Genomic DNA, 20,990 nt, shown 5'->3' with positions numbered 1-20,990 from the left:
ACTTAGCCTATGGATCATTACATACAATGTGTTTAGCAAGAGGAGCAAGAATAACATTAACAAGAGAGGTAAAAATACTGAACTGATTGCTATTGAACAAATAATCTAAGCATATATAAAACCTTTCAACCACTTCTTTGTTACTGTACTGCAATTTGTCCTCAAGAATAACAGATGTGGATTATTTGCAATATCCTCCGCTAAAGAGGTAAACTAAGTTACAAGTAGTTGTTTTCTTAAAATTTTGTGGCAATACTAATGGTATCTTAATTATAACAAATGCAAAACAAGGTGGGTGAGGTATAAAACAACTACAACCCATATTTGATGGGGACCCCATCCTGAAATAAATCTTTCCTGACTCCCTCTTCCAGCCTTCAAACAACTCTTTCCCCCACCGACCCTTCACCAAGTTAATCAGAAGCAAGCTCCCCACATATCAGGATGCACCAACTCAAAGCAGCACCAGACTCTGCCAGAACCAATACATACAAAACCTGCAGCTATCTCCATTGGTACAATGATCAACATACCCCACAACACACCTTTCAAGAGCCATAGATTCTACACATGCCTATCACAATATGTGGTGTGACTCATCCAGTGCTCTAAATGCCCCCAATAACAACTATGCAGGTGAAACAAGACAGCAATCACTACACTCCCAAATGAACTCACACAGGAAGATGATAAAAGACAAAAACACCGTATCAACTGTGGGTGAACACTTTTCACAGAGCGATCACTCAGTCCTCATCCTCAAAGGAAACCTGTACAACACTTTCAAAAGATGAGCCTGGAAGCTTAAACTTTTGCTAGACATTAAAAAGCATGGTCTTAATAAAGACACTGGATTTATGGCTTATTACAATAATCTATAACCCCCTTTTTGTCCTATGATTATAGGGGTGTTGATGGGCCACTTAGCCTTGAATGGTCCCTTATAATATGTGCTAACTACTTATGCTAAAGTACCTGTTCAACTTTGAATTTAACTGTGACACTGAGTACCTTCTCTAGACCTGAAGGAAAGCTCTATGTAAGCTTGAAAACTTATCTCTCTCCAAAAGAGAAATTGGTCCAATAAAAGATCTTACCTCACCCATTTGGTCTTTCTAATATCCTTGACTGACATGACTACAACACTGCATACATCATAACAATGGTGGCATTTTTCAATTGAAGAGGAAAAGTAATTGCCATAAATAAACACACTGAAAGAAATCAAATGGATGAAGGGAGAGAGGAGGAGGATATGGATGCACTGTACTTCAGAACAAACAATACTGACGCTTGGCATGTAAGGAGCCTTATTTGCTTTCTCTTGGAATTGATTTGCAATGTTGCACAAAGCCATCAAACAATTGGATGCCACAAAGAATTTGTGCACTTCACAATACCTAGAACACTGATTTGATTTTAAGATACTTTTAGCAATGTATTTCTAAATAGAAATATTTAGCTAACAACAAAGCCTCCTTTAAGCTATCCACACTGGAATTTCCAAAAGCAAATTCAGTGGATTCATTTTCATTTGATAGACTTTGGTTGTTAGGCACCAACACACTTTTCTTAGTAGAGAAACTGTTTGCTACCAACAATGGCCCATTAAGAGTCAATGTAAGGGATAACTTTTTCCCCTCATCCAGCACAATTATTGACTTCTCACAGTCTTTAAAGACTTCACTAAAATTCCTTTCTGCAGTACCATGAACTGCAACAGATTTTTTTTGAGCTCTAGTGATGTTTAGAACCAACTTTGGTATAAAAGACAAATTAACGAACTCTTTCTGATTTTTCACTCAAATTAAGAACTACCTCTGGCCCATCAGGAAGATTTTCACACAACTTCCTTTTAGACAAGCTTCTAGACTCCACAGTCAAAAGTTTAGAGACATTCCCTTCCCCTTTTGCAGCTCTCCTTGCTGACAACATGTAGGTTATCAGGCTCAACACACACGAGTTTCCACTCTTCCAGTGGGTAACACAATCAAATTACCTTTATGCTTTCCTTGTGCCCTGGTCATTCTAAAAACCTAACCAGACACGGTTGTCATATCTTTACCCAGCAACACACTAGCAACAGGCAAAATAGAAGCACCAGAATCTCCTGATCCCTGGGAGCTAGTTATGACATCACCTGGATGCAAGCTTGTTACAATGTCATTCTCCCTAGCAGATACAAACTTAGGGACACTTCCTTCCTGGGCTTCAGTTGTGTCCAGAATCAACTCTGAGACATCTGATAAATTTTAACCATCATAGGTTGACATGCTTCTTCTGTCTGCTCCACAAAGAACTAGAAAAACATTCTTTTTTAGTAAACACATTGCAATTCTCAACAGATAAACAATTTGAGATATCCTTTCTTTTGTCCCAGCACCTATGGCTGTCTACAGACAAATACTTAGAAAGTGGGACAGCTTCCTTAACAGGCAAGTTGCCAGTGCCACTCCCAACAGACAAACTGTTGTTTTCCACAGATAGTGGCGGCTCATACTGAACTACCTTAAGCAAATCACTTTTATATCGTCTAGGCTCACTTTCATAAGCTTTGCTTGCCAACAATTCAGTATCCACCCAAAATGTACCCTCTTCTTCCACAGTTACGGTATTAACCTGACCATCAACTTTAATTTGCTCCAGAGAAACAGTTTCCTGAGCAATGAGTTCTTTCTCTGCCTTATCTAATGCCAGATTCACTTCTGAGATATTAGACATTCAGAAATTTCTTCCACATATAAACTGCTTTTCTGGTCAGTCAAATACCTACTTTCCTCAGACAAACATTTGGAAAAAACCCTCTATAGGCAAGGCATTGCCCCTAATAGACACAGGCTTAGGATCATTTCTTTCCTGTGACTGGTTCATGATATTAACTTGACTGCACAAAGCTTTAAGATAATTCCCTATAAAAAGATCTGAAGGAATTGTGTTTTTCACTCCCACAATCATAGTGCCATCAAATCCCTTCCACTAAGGGGGATTTTAGCCAAAGGCCATTCTTACAAAATATTCAGATAATGCTACAACAGTTACACTTTCACTAGCAATCTTCCTCCCTGACAAGTCTTGCTTCAACCAAAGTAATATCTGCTGCAGTGTCCCTCCATGCCATACACCTTATTCCATTAACTTCTGTATTATTGTTCCCATATTTATGCTTTATGATGTAGATAACCTTCTTAAAGAATGTGTAGTACATATGTGCACATATTATATGTGCAGTATACGTGTGTATATATGGAATGTATGCAGTATTAATAATCAATCTCAACTTCTACAATGTTTTCTGTTTGTAGGAAAATATTTTACAGTGAACTCTGAATAGACATCTTCTCTCAGATGTTAATAAATGAGGCCCTGATCTAATTAGCTGTTCTGTATGCCCAGGCAGAGCCCTAATAACTTCAATAGGTCATCAAATATTAAAATATTTCATAAAAATAAGTGAGATAGAAGAATACATTGAATGGTTGTCTCCTGTGCCATTCTTTGGAAGTGTAAGTATTTTGCAAACATCCGTACTACAATCAAGTTTATTTTGTATTCTGCATAAATTTTATCTACTGCTCATGACTTAATTTTTTTTTTCTGAGCAAGAGGTCATTTCTGGTTCAAGTCTATACTCCATTATTGGGGCTACACTTACAGTAATTGAGATTTATATATTTGTGTATATGTGTTGTTCATAAACCATAAAATGTGTAGTTAATTTCTCTCTTTTGAAGCATATTTGTATTTGAGTATCTTAGAAAAGTATTCAACTAAAAAATTATAATATAATTGACTCTCCTTGTGGTCCTGAACCTGACCCTCTGAAAATAGGCATTTCAATTTCAATAAGTGCATGATCAGAACCATATTTAATTTATGTATGTTTTATCACACAATCTATATGCTTAAAGTAGACTAGAGTCTAGTTACTGTCCATAAATTTGTTTAAGGAAGCATTTTAGGATGATGTGTTGCACTCTTTTTAAATTTGTGCTTAAAATTCTGATGTAAAATTGATCCTAATCACTTAAATGTAATGGAATAATAGTAATTAATATCTAACAAAATCCAGATTGCATACTGCACTGCTTTTCTTAAGAGTAGTCTTTCCTCACTATCAACCGAAAAAAACAAAGTGACCTAAAAGCCACGCAGAAGTGATAACATATGGGGTAAATATATCTTGGAAAAGCTGTATGTAATCTCACATTCCTCTGTATCCAGCTTAGATATTTTAACTCTCCAGATAATGTTCAAAGAATGACTTCTTAAACCTCTCAGATGATTCTTTTCTTTGAAAGTAATTGAGTTCTGTTCTCTTCCCTCTTGACATTTCTGCAAAGAAATTCTCCTTCTGAAACCTGTTTTAAACAAGTATTCTTTCTGTTCTGTCAAATTTCCCTATTCCTCTCACTGATATTTAAATCTCTATAGAACGTTTTACTTAATTGTCTACCTAACACCAGGAAATGCAGAGTCAGCTTATTTGCTTAAATGCTTCTGAAATGGAGCATTCTGTTTTGATATTATTACCTTTAGCTCTGATCTTGCATATAGATGCACCAGTGTGAACTCTTCCAGCATGTGGTATCTCACTGCAGTCAATGGTATTCCAAGTGGTGTAAAAGTCTACCGTGTCACATTTGTTTGCAGGACTGGGAGCTATGGGAGGAAGAATGCAAGATTTCAACTTCACATTGACTAAGGCAGGTGGAGAGCTCTTCATCAGCTACCTGAAAGCAGTCATGAACCAGCTGGCTGGTATGTGTCAAAAACTGATTAAATCCCTTTACTGACCTGAACAAGAACTGGTTGGTAAATACTGACATTCAAATGCCATATGGATTCATGCTATGGTTTTCATAAAATTAATGGGAGTATGGATTATTCATCCCTTTTGAGATGTGACTGCGTTGACAAAAAGAACAAATTATTTATAACACAGCTCTACCATTAGTCATTTTTCTTTTCAAATAAAATATGCTATAAAGTAGTTTCCATGAAAAAAAACACCCAGAAAGCTTTTCCAAATCACAAAAGAGTTCTGGTTTCATAGAAGGACAAGGAAGATTTAGGTTTTTTGGTTTAATTCACTTAACTTGGTTGAACCACATCCCATAAATAGGAAGTTTTAGTCTTAAGTCATAACTAAGGCGCAGTAGTAGGGGACACAACACTCTTAGCCAGTGAGTTAAATAAATTCTACATAAAGTTACTAGCAGCTGCAAACAGCAGTTGAGAATGGTGGTGCCTGCCATCTGTGTAAAGTAAAACATTCCTATCCTAATGTTATGATACAAAGGCTACATTGGCATGCATACTACTGGGCTCTATATATGCTTGTGCATGTACCCCAAACCCATGCCAAGTGTCAAAATATGCTGTGCTGGACACAAATGTACCCAAGTATACCCGCGTTCACACTGCCTTGTTCTTGTATGCAAGGTTAACGCTAATATTTCAGGGGTGGTAACATGGGAGACGCTCTAGGATCTGCCTTGTTGTGTGTTGATGGGACTGTAAACACTTCACACATCTGTCAGTGGTGGAAGACATGGAGCAAGTGACTGACAATGTGGTTCTGCTCTTGCTCCTTCATGGAGGACAAATATATGTGTGTTGCAGTACTCAGCTGGTGAGAATCTTAGGTGAATGAGCTCAGACCTTTCTGAGCAAAGGAAGGGTGACTGGGGTGGTGACTGATTCACTGTTGCCCATGACACAGACACGCAGTAGACTGCCAGTGTTGTGACTGTGTGTCCATGCGTGGACCACTGCTTCTGGGTCAGAAGAACCAAAACAGTGTGATGGGATCACAGCATCTTGGAAACCTGGGATGATGAGCAGTGGTTACCAAACTTCAGAATGAGGAAGCAGATGTTCCAGGAGCTCTAGAGGAGCTGGCCCCAACCCTTCAGTGGCAAAATATTCAATTCCAGACACTCGTACAGGTGCAGAGGTGGTGGCAATTGCCCTCTGAAAGCTGGCAATGCCAGACTGCTAGGGGTCAGTAGCAAATCACTTTGGGGTGGGGAAGCCCAATGTCGGGGTCATGGTGGTACAGGTTTGTGAAGCTATCAACACTCTCATCTACCCACAGGTGGTCGCCATTACCAAAATTCCAGAAATGATAGCTGGGTTCCAGAGAATGGGTTTTCTGAACTGTGCAGGGACCACTGCTGGCATACTCATTTCCATACTTTTCCCACAGAAAGAAGTGAGTGAGTACATTGATCAAAAAGCTTACTATTCATTCATTCTTCAATGCCTAGTGGACTACAAAGGCAGGTTCATGAACCCTTCCTGTGTGTCCAGTGTTAGTGTTCATGTTGCCAGGGTGCTGAGGAAATTAGAACTGTACTTGAAGAGGGAGGAAGGGACATTATTCCCCAGAAATGACATCATTCTGTACAGTGTCTCCATGCCGACAGTTATTCTGGGAAACCCCACCTACCTGATGCTACCCTGACTAATGAAAACCTCCTCCAACCTCAATGACCCAGCAAAATGGGAATGTATCTTCAAACTAAGCAGCTGCAGGATGGATTTGAAAATTTTGGCCCAATTATTTAACTGTGAGTAGATATTCACCATATATGATTTATCATATATTTGATGAAACTGGCAATATTCGAGAAGAGTATGGGGGGATGAGTGAGTGAGAGAGAGAGAATGAACAAGCCTTCACTGTATACCACCTGGATTTTGTGGAGTTAGTCAGATTATGTTATTTCAACATAGTTTGGAGTGGGGTGGGTGTGTTTCAATCTCTATTTTTTCCCCCTATAAGAATGAAAAATCAGTGTGGGAGTGTGATGGGGCAGACGGAGCCCACACTGACTATAAGAGGGTAATATGAGCCTCTGGACCCAACTGGCCTTGCCCCGCTACACCTGCTGCCAATGTCAGACATAGAGAGGGGATTTAAAAGGAAACTGAGCTCAGTTCAGGGCTTCCCAGGAATGAGAGAAGAGCTCTACAGCTTCTTATGTGAGAGAAGCCTGGTTGTGGTCCAGAGATTGAGCTGGCTTACTGGCTGGACGAGCCTCGTGTTAGAAGGGCTGACCAAATTCTGGGGGATCAACTGAAGTGTGGATTGTATGAAGAAAAGCCCTGAATAGAAGGGTGAATCCCACTGAGGGTTCATCATATGACCCTGTTTTTGAATTTTTTGGGGGGAGGTGGGTGGAGGTAGTTCCTGATTTCTTTTGGATCATAGCACCCTGAAAAGAGTAGGATTAAGATTCCATCCAGGAAACTGCTACCTTGGACCTCACAGAGACAATGACCCACCAGCTGGGTGAGTCGTGGCCTGATGGGCCAGAGGGATTGGCACAGAGACAATCCAGTCACAATGTGGGATAGAAGAACTAGTGCTCTAAAATATTTTTGAATCCTCAGAGGATAGTGATGGGAAATTGCAGCTCTGCAACTAGACCACCCAACTGTGGAACACCACAAGTTTCTCATCTCTCCCTGGTCCTATTCAATATTCTCATGGAAGCATTAGAAAAAATGGTAAGAGTCAACAATATGCAAATGACACAGAACTTTGTCATTCTTTCAATACTTCCTCTTATCCCAATGCCTGGCTGAGATCAGCACATGAGTGAGAAAAAGCTGGCTGAAGTTAAACCCTAACACATTGCGAAGCAGAAGGAAACATTTTGAAGAGTTTACCACTAAAGTGTTCACAAGTCATCAAAACTGGCAGCTGCTTAGGTGTTCTTCTGTACTCTTAGCTGCTGATGCTGGATTCTTTTTACATACTACTTTTTACAAATGCCATATTACCATAGCTGCATGGCAGGCTGCTGCTGACCTAGCTATGATATTCCTTTGTCACCTGCCATATAGATTATGGCCACTGGAGTTTTGCTGGCTTTGAAAACATCAGATCTTAGAAAATTGCAGCTGGTACAAAGTGCAATATCATGCTTCCTCAGCAAAATTATTGCAAGGAAGCACATCAGACCTGTCCTCCACTTGTTATACTGGTTTCCTATAGCTCTTCTCTATAAGGCTAGATCTTCACTGGAAATGGTTTGGTGGTAGAGCTAAAAGGTATAGCTATATAGTTTTGTCAATATACCTATCTACATTAGGGCTTTTGCTGATACAGAAATGTCACTCCCCTGCCCAACACTGCTGTACAAGGAAATGTTTCTAGTGTAGGCGTAGTCTGGGTTTAAGGTCATAATCCTTATTTTTAAGATGCTGAATGGTCTAGGCAGAGAATATATAAAAAATTGCCACAAGTTCCTTGACCTCAATCGATTTCAACCGCTCCACTTCTCAGGAAGAATATGAGTGTCTGTTGCAGGAGTGAAACTCATATGACAGAGCTTTCTTGAGGGCTGGCTTAAGACTCTAGAACTAATTCTTGCAAGAACTGAGAAGCAGGGATCCTAGAAATCCATTTGCCACAGAAAAATACAGAATTTGCATTTTTACAGAGAATCTTTAGTTTTAGCATTTTGTGAAAATATAAAAACATATATAGTAGAACCCCGTTTATTCAAGCCTCCATTATCCAGCTCTCCATATCAACTGAATTGGGACTGTCAGCCTGAGCCCTACCGTCTGGGGCTGACACTCTCCAGATTATCCAAAGAGCCCTGATCCCAATTAGATCAGATAAACAGGGTTCCATTGTACAGCAATAAAACATGGTATTCAACTGATCCCTGTATATATTGTGGCTAGGGAAACTAAGTTCAGCACTTCATTTTAATTGTGGAAAATTGTGGATTTTTATGTTTTTTATCAGATAACTTTGTTTTTATTTTATCATGGAAAACTAGGATCCCTGCTGAGAAGTACTTCAAACCTGAGCACTTTCCAATCCAAATGTGAAGTGTATTTCTTTGATTGAGTCTTCCCCAATGACTACTTCCTAACACATTAGCTTACTCATACAAGAGAGACAAACATCCTCAAGTGCAGTTTTTGTCACTACAGAAAGACACAGAGAGTAAGCCACTCTTGAGAGACCCTGGTCTTCTTGGGTTTTATTTATTTATTTATTTATTTATTGTAATTTTGAAAGATGCTCAGATACCATGATGAGGAGTGAAGCACAAGAACCTAACTAGAATAGAGAGAAGAACTGGATCTCTTGTGGCCTTTGAGTGTAGACAAAAGAGTTAATACTAGCACTTTTATTTGTCCCATTTGAGCCCTGTGCAAATACCCCCAGTACTGTAAGGAATGCAACTATCTGCCATGCCTTTAGTGTTGGTATTACCTCTTGCCAGAGAGACATGAGCCAGAACTCAGGAAGTGACAGGTAAAATACCTTTCAGATTACTTTAAAAATGCACGACTGGCTCTAATTAGGATTTATATAGGACTGTCTGTTGTTTGGGAGACAGTAGCTCCTTCCTGCTGTGTCTCACAGCTATGAAGGTAGAACAGTGTCACTAACGGTCATTGTCCAAGACAAGAATCTAACCTTCAGTGGTTCCCTGTCCTGCCAAAAATCTTGCCCCTTCAGATGATGCTGGATAAGGAGGAGCAGGCCTTCATAATCAACAGCTTGTATTAGAAGTCACTTTATAAACAGGTTCCTAGTTTCCCTTTGTAATTGACTTTCTCACCAGAGAGCCATGACAAATGGAGGCAAAGTAGCAGCCTCATTTTGCAACACTCACCAGGCCCAGTCTTGACAAGTGATGAAATGTACTAATAATGCCAGAAAACACAATCTTTGCTCCATGTGTCACTTAACATGCTGGGAAGAAGCAACTGACAAGCCAACTGACTCACCTTCCCACTGATCCACTCTTGCTTAACTACATGAATAAAAAAGGCTGACTAAAATTAAACATATGGACCTTCTCAGACACTTAGGGTTAATTTAAACCTATGGGCAGGGGTCCAATACAAAGCCTTCTGTGTTGTGCAAGCTCCATACTACATGGAGGAGCATGGACAGAGAAGCTGTCCAGTGGAACTTCCACCCTTTCTGAATGCCAGGGAGGAGGAGATTCCATGCAGGCTTCAAACAAGCAGACGTTGGAAGGGAATGTTGGGGCTGGGTCACTATACCTGCAATGAGCTCTAAAGGCAGAAACCAATAGTTTGGAATCAGGAGCCATGGATGGGCTGCATTATAAGCCTGTAGTTTGGTCACATGTTTAGGGTGGATTGTGTTACCCCTAAAATTCCTGTGTAATTCTCTAAAGAAAACATGTTAACTGGGTCTTCATGCACAGACGGCTAGATTTCACCCTCAGAGCAAAGCAGATTTGGAATAGCTATGTTCCTACTACTCAGAGAGGAGTGAAGCAATAGCTTAGATGTTTTAGGGCTTTTGGGTTAAACACTAAAGCTGTTAATCCACATCACATCTTATTTTTCCCCAAATTTTCCTTTGCTAGATGAAGACATTCTTAAGTTTTACAATACTAAAACCAGCAATAAAACTCTTTGGGTGCATGTATAAGAGAAAAAATGATTTTCACTAAAAATTCTAATGAAATAATAAGAAATATTCTTAGACTGTGACCTTATATGCCAAGTTATATCCTGGAGCCAATTTTAAATTCTGAACCCTGAAATAGGGGTTTATAGTAGAAACAATTACAGATGCAGGGTGAAATCCCTGCATCTGGATTCAGTGGGAGTACCACCAGGGCTTGTGTGTTATACACACATGTCTGTACATAAAACATGCTGAAAACCTGAACACTACGTAGTCACAACTGGTGTCAGGAGTGGGACTTCGTTCACAGCGTGGTGGAAGAAAGAGGTTTTAAAAAAAAAAGTGCACTAGGGTTTTGGATTTTTGGTGGTGATGGTGTTTTGGTTTCTTTGTTTGCTTTGTACCACAATGGAGGAGATGGTAAGAGCTCTGGTACAAGCCACGGCAGCCCAGCAGGAGGCCACCCAGGTTCAGGCAATGGCACAACAGGAGTCTATGTGGCTACAGCAGGAAACCAATCAATTATTGATGAGCCAGGCGTGCCCTCTTGAGAGAGGTGGTGGACCAGATGAAGATCCTCACCACGCAGGCCCGGGGGTCCGATGGGACGCGAACCCTGAGGGCCACTGGTTGTCCGCCAAAGATGACGTCAGGAGATGATGTAGAGGCATATCTCCTCTCATTCAAAAGGACTGCTCAGCGTGAGGCATGGCCCCAGGAGCAGTGGGCCAGCATTCTCTCCCTTTTTTTGTGTGGAGAGGCCCAGAAGGCCTACTTTGACTTGCCTGCCACAGATGCCACTGACTATACCTGTCTGAAGGCAGAGATCCTAACACGATCAGGGGTAATGGCAGCGGTACGGGCCTAGAGGTTCCATGAGTGGAAATACCAGGAGAACAAACCCCCGAGGTCCCAGCTATTCGACCTCATACACCTCGCGCGGAAGTGGTTACAGCCCGAGGTGTGCAGGCCGGAGGAGATTTTGGAGACCCTGGTCATAGACCATTACATGCGGGGACTGCCGCCTGATCTCCGCAAATGGGTAGGCCAGAACGATCCATCCATGTACGACGAGATGATCACACTGGTAGAAAGACGGATGACAGCCAGGGAACTGACCCAACTACCTAAGGAAGGCCTCTTTTGAAGCAAGCACCTGACCCCAGCCCTGGAAGGTTGGGCAGCCAAACCCCTGGGGAGTTCTAGGTGGAAGAAGGGGGGGCTGAAAACCAGTGGGGACCCCAGAAGGAAGGGATTTGCCTGAGTGTGGGGAACCCCGGGACTAAAACCCGGGATAGGGGAGTGATTAAAAGCAATTATAGATGTTATGCATGTGGGGAGTGGGGACACATAGCAGCACAGTGTCCCAGCACCGAGGAGCCTATTCAATGTAACTTGGGGGATTGGGAGGTCCCATGCTCCCTTATCTACCTCGCAGGGGTTGCATTAGCCCCGCATAATTATACCAGGCCAGTGAGGATAAATGGAGCAGAGACTACAGTGCTTGTGGACTCTGGGAGTGCTATCACCCTCATATCGGGTAAGCTGGTAAAAAGTAGTCAGCTGCTACAAGCCAAACGCATAGCAGTGACGTGCATGCATGGGGCCGAGAGCCATTACCCCACCATCCCAGTGGAGATAGAGGTTCAGGGAAACCCCATTGAGGTGACCGTGGGCATAGTTCCTAAACTCCCATATCCTGTAGTCATTGGGAGGGACTATCCAGGATTTGATAATTTACTCCCCCCGGAGAGGCTGAAGGGAGGTGGGGACCCTGAGGACAGTGACTCGTCACCGGGGGAATGTCAACCCCTGATGTTTGCTGAGATTTCTCAGGATCTGTTCTCAGCCCCTCAAAAGACCCGGAAGACAAAAAAAGAGAGGAAGGCCGCAAAGGCCTTGGGAACCCGAATCCTGACCGAGAGCTAGAAGACCTCCCTAGTAGGTAGATGGATGCGAGCAGCCAACAGAGAAACTTTCATCGCAGAAGGTGAGCCAGAGGCTGCCCCCAGCCATGACGGCGGCAAGCCGTTGGAAGAAGCAGAAGCCGGCCCCTGGAAGCTTGGGCAAGTTAGTCCTGGGAGAAAGACTTTTGGGTGGGACCAGGTGGAGGACCCCAGATATGATAACACCAGGAAAGAGGTGGCTGAGATCGATGGGATACCCATGGATAGGAAGGTCCGGGTCCCGGACCTTACTTTATAGTGAAGAAAGATCTCTTGTACCGCATGATACAAATGCAGGATCAAGAGATACAACTTCTGGTGCCACAAAAACATCAAAAAGCCATATTGAGACTCACCCACAGTCACCTGTGTGGAGGACAGCTAGGGGTAAAGAAAACCCAGGCACGGATCCTGTGGAGGTTCTTCTGGCCAGGAGTACATGAAGATGTTCGACGATACTGCACCTCTTGTCCGGAGTGTCAGTTACATAGCCTTCACCCACACTTGCGGGCTCTTATGATACCTCTTCCAATAATAGAGGTTCCTTTCGAGCGGATAGCCCTGGATCTGGTAGGGCCCCTGCAGAAGACAGCTCAGGGCTAACAACATGTGCTTGTTGTACTGAACTATGCAAACCTGTACCTGGAAGCTGTTCCCCTATGCAACACAGCTTCCAAGACAATAGCTAAGGAGCTAGTAAAGATCTTTGCCCCGGTTGGGCTACCCAAGGAGATATTGACTGATCAAGGACACTTTTCAAGTCCAAGTTGATGAAAGATCTCTGTTCATTGCTCCATGTACAAGCCCTATGGACCTCTGTATACCACCCACAAACAGATGGCCTTGTGGAAAGGTTCAATAGGACTCTCAAGGCCATGATCAGGCAAGTGGTGAGCTGGGATGGGAAAGATTGGGACACCCTATTGCCTTACCTCATGTTCGCCTTCCGGGAGGTTCTGCAAGCCTCACGGGTTTCTCTCCATTCGAGCTACTATATGGGCGCCACCCTCGGGGCATATTGGATATAGCCAGAGAAGCCTAGGAAGAGGAGCCAAATCCCGGAGGGAACATAGTTGAGCATGTACTGCAGATGAGAGATCGGATAGCCCAAGTTACGCCCATTGTACGGGAACACTTGGAGAGAGCACAGGAGACCCAATGAACCCATTATAACCACCAAGCGGAGCTTCGATGGTTCCAACCAGGGGATCGGGTGATGATACTGGTGCCCACAGCAGAAAGTAAACTGTTGGCCCAGTGGCAGGGACCTTACGAAGTAATCGAAGCCATGGGAGAAGTGAACTATAAGGTGCGGCAGTCAGGCCCCTGGAAATCAGAGCAAATTTACCACGTCTATTTTCTAAAACCTTGGCACGATCGAGTCATGCAGGAGACCTTTCCCCAGGAGGATAACTTACACGAGCAAGTGAGGATATCATCCAACTTGACACCGATCCAAAAGATTGAGGCAACCAACATGATTAATCGCAACAGAGATGTGTTCTCCACAAAACCAGGGTGGACTACCGAGACCTATCACCATATCCGCATGATCCCTGGAGCCCAGGTAACATTGAGACCATACTGAATCCCAGCAGCCAAAAGAGAAGAAATCAAGGCTGAAGTAAAGAAAATGTTAGAATTAGGGGTTATTGAAGAATCTTACAGGCAGTGGTCCAGTCCAATTTTTCTAGTGCCTAAACCTGACGGTACCATGAGATTCTGTAATGACTTTCGCCGACTAAATGAAATATCCCAGTTTGATGCATACCCCATACCATGCATCGACAAACTGGTTGACCGACTGGGTAGTGCCCGATTCTTGACTACACTGGATCTGACAAAAGGGTACTGGCAGATTCCTCTGACCAAAGAAGCTAAGGAAAAGACAGTATTCTCCACCCCGGATGGGCTATTCTAGTACACTGTCCTCCCTTTTGGGCTACATGGGGCCCCAGCCACATTCCAGCGCCTCATGGATAAGCTGCTGAGCCCCCATACTAGTTATGCAGCTCCATGCCTAGATGATGTCATCATCTATACGCCAGACTGGGGAACCCACTTGGAGAAAGTTGAGGCAGTACTGCGCACCTTAAGGCGGGCTGGCCTCACTGCTAATCCCAATAAATGCGCCATAGGCTTTAGCAGAGGCTAGGTACCTGGGATATATTGTGGGAAGGGGCATAGTGAAGCCCCAAATGAATAAGCTAGAGGCAATTCAAAACTGGCCCTGGCTGACCCAAAAGAAGCAGGTCCGTGTGTTCCTAGGTGTGGTAGGCTACTACCGACGTTTTATTCCCCACTTCGCCACTAGGGCAAGTCCCCTAATGGACCTGGTGAAGGCCCGAGGTCCAGACATGGTAAACTAGACCGACGCAGCAGAGAGAGCATTCACAGACCTTCGGACGGCCCTCTGTAATCACCCCATATTCACAGCCACGGTTCTTTAACGGGAATTTATTTTACAAACAGACGCTTCCGAGGTGGAGTTGGGAGCAGTTCTGTCGTAAATGGTGGGAGAAGAGGAACACCCGATCCTCTACCTATGCAGAAAGCTTCTCCAAAGAGAACAGAAATACGCAGTAGTCGAGAGAGAATGTTTTGCTGTCAAATGGGCTATGGAGACACTGCGTTGTTAGCTCTTAGGCCGGCGATCTACTCTTGGGATGGACCATGCACCCCTCCAGTGGATGCAGCGAAATAAGGAAAAGAATGCAAGGGTCACCAGGTGGTACTTATCCCTCCAACCATTCTAGTTCCGCATAGGGAACAGGGCTGGATGCCACCATGGCAACGCTGATGGTCTGTCACGAGCATACTGCCTGGCATCCCAAGTTGCCCAACTCTATGGTGTTGAACAGAGCGGGGGGATATGTGACGGGACAAGGCCATATGGCTATAGAAAAGTAGTGGGAGATAGATATATTGGCTCTAGGCTAAACAAATCCTTGTACCAGGATAAGTGAAATGGCAGCTGCTCCAGGTCGATTAAGACACCTGGGGCCAATTAAGAACTTTCCAGAAGGCAGGGAGAAGACTAAGCTGATTGGAACACCTGAAACCAATCAGGGGCTGGCTGAAACTAGTTAAAAGCCTCCCAGTTAGTCAGATGGGGGTGCATGTCAGAAGCTGTGGGAGGAAGTTGCGCTGTTGGAGAGACTGAGTAGTACACACCATATCAGGCAAAAGGAAGGAGGCCCTGAGGTAAGGGTGAAGTGGAGCTTGAGGAAGTGAGGGCTGCTGTGGGGGAAGTAGCCAAGGAAATTGTACGTGTCATGTTTCTAAAAGGTCAGCTACCATAGTTGATACTAATAGGGTCCCTGGGCTGGAGACCGGAGTAGAGGGTGGGCCCAGGCTCCCCCTCCCCCACCTTTGCCCCCTGATTAATCACTGAGACTGGGAGACAACAGAGACTGTACAAGGAAGGATAAAGTAGATACATTTTGTAAAAGGAAAATCTATTGCATTCTATTGTTTTGGGGGAGGGCGGGAATAGGTGGCAGGAAAAAACATTCTCCCAGAACTGTAAATATAATGAACATATTTGATTAAAATCAAAACACACTGTGTGTTCAAGATATGTGATGGATGTGTGCTATACATATTGTGACAAAGCTCTGTCCTTGCCCCCAGGGGTCCCACGGATTTCCTGGCGGATTTCACTAGCCTCAGAGGCTCACTGTGACCCTACACATAACCCTTCTTTCTCGAGAGACAAGGGTCACAGTCTACTGAGCCATTTTCATCATAAGCCAGCGAGGGAGGTGAGGAGAAGTTATCCTTCCTTGCACAGTCTCTGTTGTCTCCCAGTCTCAGTGATTAATCAGAGGTCAAAGGTCGGGGGGAGCCTGGGCCCACCCTCTACTCCGGGCTCCAGACCAGGGACCCTAATAGTATCAACTATGGTAGCTGACCTTTTAGAAACATGACACGTACAATTCCCTGGACTACTTCCCCCACAGCAGCCCTCACTTCCTCAAGCTCCATTTCACCCTTACCTAAGGGCCTCCTTCCTTGTGCCTGATATGGTGTGTACTACTCAGGCTCTCCAACAGCACAACTTCTTCCCACAGCTCCTGACATGCACACCCACCTGACTGACTGGGAGGCTTTGAACTAGTTTCAGACAGCCCAATTGGTTTCAGGTGTCCCAATCAGCATAGCCTTCTCCCTGCCTTCTGGAAAGTTCTTAATTGGCCCCAGGTGTCTTAATTCACCTGGAGCAGCTTCCATTTCACTTAACCTGGTACCAGGGATTTGTTTAGCCTGGAGCGAATCTCTCTCCCTCCCACTGCTCTTCCATAGCCTTCTAGCTTGGAGGAAGGTGGGAAGCTGCTACTCCTGCTGCTAGGCCCTAAGCTCTCCCTGCTGCTCCAGCTGCTCCCCTGGCTGGGCCAAACACCACCCCCCTGTTCTCTGCTACCTGGTTTTGGACCCCCAACTCTTGGGTGCTGCTACTGTTCCAACTACAGCCCCGGGGGGGGGGGGGGGCTGCTAGCTCACTCCCCAGAGAGGAGGAGTAAGGGACCCCAGCCACTGCTGTTGTGGACACCACCACCTCCACCTGAGAGGGGTCCTTTATGCCTGCCTGGACCACCACCTGGAGTTCCTGGAGCTGCTGCTGCTGTGGAGTCTACTGCCTGGAGCTGCTGAAGCCCCGAGGAGGAGGAGAAGAGGACCATCTACCAGTGGGGGAGCACCTAGAGACTTTGCAGTCCAGCGTGGAGGGGACCTAAGACTGAGTAATTTTCAAACTGTGCTCTTGTGGTGGGGGTCTTGACTGTGTTTCAGGGACACAGGGGGTGTGGTGTGGAGCTGCCCCCCAATCCATCTGTGTGTCCCCCCCAACCCCCACCACTACTACCACCACCACTGCCCCCTCCACCACCCCCACTGGCTGTATACCATCTGCCTCAGCTCCTGCCTCTGGACTCAGCTGCTTGCTTGGCTTACCACACCCTATTTCCACCCTTTGGGCCAGAAGCAGCAGCCAGCTTAAAAAAGACTTGTGCAAGTGCACGTGGGCACATGTGCCCCACTCCGGACTGCCTACCCCCCAGCTTTGCCCTTTACTACCTGCCCCATTTGCCACTTGTAGCTTTGCCCCCTTTTTCCCCAGCCCCCCTTACTAGCTTCAGTTTGTTTGCCTGCCCCGCCCATTTCCTTCTGCAGCCTTTGTTTGTTTGGCCCGCCCCAGCCGCTGAAGCTAACCCCTTGGTTTCCCTGTTCTACCTCCAGACCACTTAGCCCCTTGCTCCGTGTGCCCATGCCCCCTCCCATGCGCTTGTGCAACTCCCCATTTTAGTTTCAACCCCTTTCACTGCACCCTGAATGTTGTTGTATCCCCCCCCTCCCCTAGTGCACCAAGAGGAGCCGGAATTCCACCTTGTGTCGGTGACTGACCCCAACCCCTGATTGCCCCCCGTCCACCCCACCCCTTTTGGCGCCCTCCTCCCCTGCCTGCAGCCTAGCGGGGAGGAGTGGTCGACCTGTTTCCCCTCTCCCCTCCTCCTTCTGGTGTCTCTCCTTCCCTCCCTGCTCATGATGGAAGGGGATGAGACGGTTGCGGCTCCTCCACCAGCCCCAGCTACCTCTCCTGCAAGTGCCCCCTGTCACCCCCCCAAGCCTCTACCTCCGCCGCCGAACCATCTGCCATTGCCCCCGCTGGGGCACCAGCAGCAACGGGCACCGGGATGACCTCCCCTGCTGCCACGTCTCTCACCCCCTCAGATTCGGGGGGAGACCTATGTGCGGGCGTTGGCGAGGGTGGTGGGGCCCACGTCTATTATGGCGGCCTCCAAATTGTATGACAAGGTCGTCTTCTTCTTAACATCGGAGGCTGCCGCCCAGGAGGTGGTGGAGAAGGGCCTGGCGGTGGGGGGCGTCTTTGTCCCCTTAGAGCCGCTAGAGGACCTGGGCGTCCGCCTGGTCCTGACCTCTGTCCCTCCCTTTCTTCCCAATGCCGCCCTGTTACCCGCCCTCTCTATCCTGGGGAAGCCCATTTCTGTCATCAGCCCTCTCCCGTTGGGCTGCAAAGACTCCGCCCTCCGTCATGTCCTCTCCTTCCGCAGGCAAGTGCAGCTTCAACTACCGCCAGCGGCATGTGACGGAGAGGCCCTGGAGGGGTCCTTCCTAGTCCCCTACCAGGGGGCCCGTTACCGGGTGCATTATTCCACAGGGGAGGCCCGGTGCTACCTCTGCCGGGCGATGGGGCACGTCTGGAGGGACTGACCCCTGGACTGGGAAGTAGGGGCATCTGGGACCCCCGAGCCCCGGCAGGGCACTGGCCCCATCATCGCCAGCACCCTTGGCTGCCCAGCGCCCAAAACCACCCCTCCTCCTTCCCAGTCCACCATTGCTCCCGCTCGGGCCCAAGGGGCACCTTCCCAATTATGCCCAGACGAGCGGAAGAGCCCTGCCCCCGCTGCTTGCAATCTGGCGGGGCCTGTGGAGGACACTGCCGGGCACGGGAGAGGGCCCGCCCCAAGGGGAATCTTCCCTCCCTTGTGCTGCTCCACCGTTACCCCCTCGAGTCCCTGAGCCATCGCTTCTGCCCCCTGACACAACCCCTGCTAGCCAGCCCCTGGATGATGCCATGGAGGGCTGGGCCCTAGTCCAGGGGAAGCGGGTCAAGCGGAAGGCTCGAGCTCCGCTCCTCCCATCTGATGTGGAGGCCCCCCGGAAGACCAGGAAGGGGGGAACCGATGCCGAGCCTTCCACTTTACCCCCAGGTGTGTTCCATCCAATGGTGCCGGCTGGGGAAGACGTGGCAGCACTGGAAGCTGGTATCTCCCCTCCATGGGAGTCCCTCTCCTCCAAGGCCCCCGAGGCTCCATCTGAAACCTCAGTGTGCCCCGAGGCAACAGTCACGTCAGGTGGCAGCGGGTAGAATCCCGGGGTGGTGGAAACTGATCTCCCATCAATATACGAGGAGATCGAGGCCCTGGGTCTGACCCCGGTCACCAGGGGGAGGACGACCCTATGCCAGCGGGCCTCGATATAGGCGACTTCACTCCAGACCCCCTTTCCCCATGCTCCCTCCCCCTAACCTTTGCTTCCGCTCCCACCTCCAAGGGGCCCCTACACTCCTCTATCAAGCCGGCTGTAGATGGCACCCCACTGAGGGCCGCCAAACCTGTTGAGGCGACAGCCAGTGTCACGCGGCCGGGACCTGAGCCACCAGGGGCACCCGTCATTGGTGAGGAGCATTCGACCTTCTTCCCAGGAGAGGGCCCTACAGGAGAGAGTCCACCCCCTGATGCCGGGGCTGCCAAATCCACCATAGAGCCTGCGCCCGGCATCACTGAGAGCCCTCTCCCCACCCAAAATCTCACCTCTAACCTTGCCCCTGCCCCTGCCCCTATCCCGTCCACATCCCAAGATGTTATTGCCGCCCCTGGGGCTGTCTCCTTCCCCTTGCCAACAGAGGACCCCCAGGGAGCGGCCTTTGTGTTTCCCCGTCCCGACCTGCCAGGGGCTGCTATCTTCCCTCTGCCGCCCCCTATCGCCCCAGCTTTTAAGCCAACTTATCAGGAGCCCCGTCAGGAGTCCGCACCCTGTCTGCCCGTCTCGGTGGGCCACGGGGCTGTACCAAGAACCCCGTCAGAGAATAATCAGGACACCATAACCCCAGCCCCCCATGCGCTGCGAGAGGAGTTGCAGGAGTTCCTAGAAGAGGTCCGTGGCTCCCGCAACAAAGTCCAGCTTGCCCTCCAGCGATGGGGGACTTTAATCAAATCCTCCGGGCCGCAAGGGCCTTCATGGGGGAGGGTAAAAGGATCGGGAGGCAGGGCGCCGCGGCCTACCCGCGGGTCCGCCTCTTCCGTGACTCCTTACTCACCTACGGGGTGGGTCACGGACTGCTGCGCGGCCCGCCTGGAGCCGCGAGCATCCCTGCCGGCGAGGATCCCGCCCAGCCCTCCTCATGGCACCCTTTACCATTGCAACATTGAACACCCGCGGCTGTAGGATGGGTCTCTGCAGGTCCCAGGTGCTCTCCTTCCTTCGGGAGGGGAGGTACTCTGTGGTTTTTCTGCAGGAGACCCATACGGATCCGACCGCCGAAGACAGCTGGCGGCTGGATTGGGGGGACAGGGTCTACTTTAGCCACCTCACAGTTCGTACGGCTGGAGTGGCGACCCTGTTCTCCCCTGACTTACGGCCCGAGGTGCTGGGGGTCGCCAAGGCTGTGCCGGGCAGCCTGCTGCACCTCCGGGTCCGCATGGAGGGGCTGGTAGTCAATCTCGTCAACATCTATGCCCCAGCAGCGAGCCCGGAGCGGCTGCAATTCTATCAGCAGGCGTCCGCCTTCCTCGGCACCTTGGATCCTCAGGAGTGCCTGGTCCTGGGAGGGGACTTTAACATCACCCTCGAGGAGCGGGACCGTTCGGGGACCGAGCAGAGCCCGGCCGCCGTAGCCGTCCTCCCGGAGATAGTCGAACAGCACTCCCTGGTGGACGTCTGGCGCGACCACCACCCGGATGACACTTCCACGTTCACCTTTGTCCGGGTGGAGGCCCATCGGTCGTGCCACTCCCGGTTGGACCGCATTTATTTATCACGCTTACATCTTTCACGAGCCCACTCCTCCAGCATCCGGCCGGCCCCATTTTCTGACCATC

This window comes from Dermochelys coriacea, chromosome 1 (genome assembly GCF_009764565.3).
Source record: "Dermochelys coriacea isolate rDerCor1 chromosome 1, rDerCor1.pri.v4, whole genome shotgun sequence".
NCBI lineage: Eukaryota > Metazoa > Chordata > Testudines > Dermochelyidae > Dermochelys > Dermochelys coriacea.
The sequence above is the reverse complement of the archived record's forward strand: the minus strand, read 5'-3'. Positions refer to the sequence as shown.